General features: G+C 39.9%; 1 protein-coding gene across 1 annotated transcript in view; it reads right to left on the reverse strand.

Annotated features, from left to right (window-relative positions):
* The window catches only part of LOC108753375, a 118351-nt gene extending 115218 nt beyond the window's left edge, over nucleotides 1-3133 (reverse strand). The window contains exon 1 of the mRNA XM_018494906.1: nucleotides 2863-3133. The gene's annotated coding sequence lies outside the window, so the exon portion shown is untranslated. The remainder of the gene's footprint in view (nucleotides 1-2862) is intronic.
* Nucleotides 3134-3548: the final 415 nt, after the last annotated feature.

A 3548-nucleotide genomic window follows, 5' to 3' on the forward strand; every position in this document is an offset into this window, starting at 1 on the left:
GGTTTCCATATATTTTATATATATAAAATACGCAGTGGCAAAATATCATATTATTTAATTATTTATTTATTCGATACATTATCCAATTTTTTCAGGCTTTGATAATTAATTCTATATTAGTTTTATATTAATTTTGTATAGAAAATAAAAACAAATGTGATATATATAAAGCAAATGATTTGACAACAATATTTCGTGCCACCTTATAAGAAATTTGCACTGGGAAAAATTAAACCAGAAATTAAAAATTTAAACCGAAAAATTGTCTAGTTAAATCTACTAAAATTCTAATTGAGATGACCGGAATTTTGATTGATTTAGTCCGAATCTTCTGGTTTGTCCGTTTTCAACTAAACCATTTTTCTCAGTGAATCTTTTGCTGAAAGAAATCATCAAAATAGTTTAAAAAATAATAATAAATCGTGATGTCAATCGACAGAGTAGGTATCTTAAAAATTCTCTTTCAGGATAGAGAATTGAAGTGGAACTAATTCACAACAAAGATCCTGTCACTCGATGTGCTTGGAAAACAAGAAGCGCAAGTTGTGCAGCACAAGTCGAGCGTAACATGAAATTTTCACCATTTTCAGAAAGGTTATGGTGAGATGGCTGAACTCGTCGTCGAGGAAAAATCCTTGTCGCTCAAATGCACTCAAGAAAATAACAAGAAGTCGGGCGATTGGAATCGGTTGAAGGCGGAACGTGGCATAGGTACCCTTCACGAGGTCGATGAGAAAAATTTCTATGACGGAGAATGCACTCTCGTGGAATTAACGGAAGGGAACAGAATCGGACCTCGTTGTACGAGATGCGTAACGTGCATGATGTAACACGTGGCTCGCAAAAACGACAGTTTCTCGTAAAATTGTAACGTGTACTTCACGTGAATTCACGACAAGATTTCTGCAACTTTATTGAATTTTCCAGAACGGCGAGACACTCTCGATTCCGAATTCCGCCCAAGATGCTTTCGCTGTAAGATGCTCCAAGACGCGCGGTCGATGAAAAGTGCAAGTACATGCGAAAGTCGCGACCACGATGCGTTAAAATCTCGGTTTGCTGATGTTCCCAGCAGCTCGGGCGGTAGTAAAATTTTATCGCCTGTCCCGGGTTTTCCCTCGGGAAAGCACACCTTCCCGAAACAGCGAGCTGAAATCTACGATTTTTATCAAGTCCGCAACGTCGAGTAAACCGAGAGCATGTCTCAAAAGCACTTATTTTTTTCTTAAACATTAATTTTTTACTATTACGCGGAAGGAATTGGTTTTATCGAAGCATTAAAAAATTTAGCTAGATATAGATTTGAAAATAATTTAGTTGGACTATTAAAATAATTATGTAGGACGCTCAGGACGGTCAAAATGGTTGCTAGAATGTAAAAACTTTTTGCAGTATAAGATGCATGATAAGAAATCCGGAGATAATAAATCATAATATTAACAAAAATTCCATATATTATATATAATATTATGTTATATTAAAGAATTAAAAGTTTCTAAATTAAATCCACTCGGAAAGAACGATTTTACTAAAGTATCTAAAACTTTAAGCAGCAGATCTGAAAATAATTTTGTTGAACTATCAAAAACATTATATAGGACGCTAAAATTTAATTAATGAGCAATGTTGCAAAAAGTTTTGACATTCTACCAACTTCAGTGTCCTACATAATTATTTCGATGATCCAGCGAAATTATTTTATATCTGTATCTAGCTAAATTTTTTAATGTAAAATCTCATTCTATGCGTGATTATTACAATACTTTCATTAATTGCGTTAATTCTTTTCTGAGCGATATGTCGTTCTAATGCACATTTTGAATTCTGGAGATGTATTTTCAATCTAAATTATTACGATTATCGACAAAGAAAAGGTCGTCAGTCTAGAAGGATCTCGCAGCACGAAATGTCGCAAATCCGCGATCGATCGCGCGATAATCCACGCGGAATGGGTCACTCATCCGCGCGAGGTGAGGCCCCTCGCGATGGAAATCGTCGCTCGTCGAGATGCTTTTAGGAGCGGATTCGAGGTAATCCTCTTTGCGCCGGGTTGTGCGAAAAAAGAACACAGTAACGATGGTCGGTCGAAGGAGGACCCGAAAAAACGGTGCGCGTTCTTCACGCTCCAAAACTCGCCACGTGATGCACGCGTTATTCGCACTCGCGAAAGGATATTTTTTAATTCCTCGTTTTTTTTTATCGCTTTTCATTAAAACAAAAAAAAAACTCTCTCAATCCAAACCACATGTCCTCAATGAAAACGAACCTGTACCAATTACGAACGTTCGTTTCCAGATATCCTTTATCCCGAGAATCGCAGTTACTGGCCTTTCGAAAGTTTCAGTTCGTATTTTGTTTGAATGGACTGGCCGGCACTGTACCGTTAAACACGTAATCTCATTCTCTTTCGTTCTCATTATTATTCGAAACTAGAATAAAAAAATCGTTGTTAAAAATTCATGTCACTTTTATAAGTACCGCGATTACTTTCTTGCGCATTAACCGTGAATTTTTTTTGTTATACATTTTTAAAATTTCAGGCTTTTTAAAATTTCACGCTTTTCTTTCCCCAATATTACTCACAATCAACGCCAAAGATGTCGAACATCTTCCACTTTTTTTTTTACGAGTCGTATTCTTTTGTACACTTTCTATTTTTGTCGAGTCAACTACCTGCTCCATTTTCTTTCTTGGGGATTCCCCGTTTATCAATGAGAATACAAGCTGATCCTTATCAAAGTCCGATATATTTCACTTTTGAGATAAGCAGCGATATTATTGTCTCCAAGTTGCCGAGCAACAATGACGACGACGACGACGACGACGACGACGACGACGACATAGTAAATGTGCGCCGCTTACCTTAGAAATCCGGCTCCGACTGCAGTGACGAAGTCGTCGATTCGCTACGAGCGCATCTCTGCCGCGGACGATTTTCTTTGCACTTGATTCCGCTCGTGCGAAACACCTTTCCGCGAGCAGCGTGACAGAGTTGCAAGTCGTTGCAACCCTCTCCCTCGTTGTCACACGAACTACTTTGCTGATAACACTAAGGACACAGATCGCGGAAGAAAATCGCACGACACTTCACTCGGGCGATATTTCACTCGTCGATCCTCACACGTGAAATCGCTTCGCAAAATTGACGACAATGCAGTACGAAGACGTGCGGTACGAAGATGATGAGTCTTCGCAGACGATAGAGCGAAACTTAGAAAGCCGCATGCGGCAGTCATATGCAACTCCGAGAAAGGTAATTCCGCCCTGTTTGCAGTGTTGCGAGACACTTCAAGTCGCTCACAAAGGGCCGTCTAGTCGCCTCCCTTCGTCGTCGCGAAGGGCAGTCGCCAACTCCGTCCTGCTGAGGTCAGTAAACTCCGACCGGCGGCAAAGCGTCGGGCTCACTTTCTCACTTGACGCGGAAAGACGCGGGGTAGAAATCATGCGGTTTACCAATCGCGACAGAACTCTCCAAGTCGAACGCACTCGAGATGACGACGCACTCGCGAAGCGGTCTTCGACTGCGTTTTCTTTTATCCTGAGATGAG

This window comes from Trachymyrmex septentrionalis, unplaced genomic scaffold (genome assembly GCF_001594115.1).
Source record: "Trachymyrmex septentrionalis isolate Tsep2-gDNA-1 unplaced genomic scaffold, Tsep1.0 scaffold69, whole genome shotgun sequence".
Lineage (NCBI taxonomy): Eukaryota > Metazoa > Arthropoda > Insecta > Hymenoptera > Formicidae > Trachymyrmex > Trachymyrmex septentrionalis.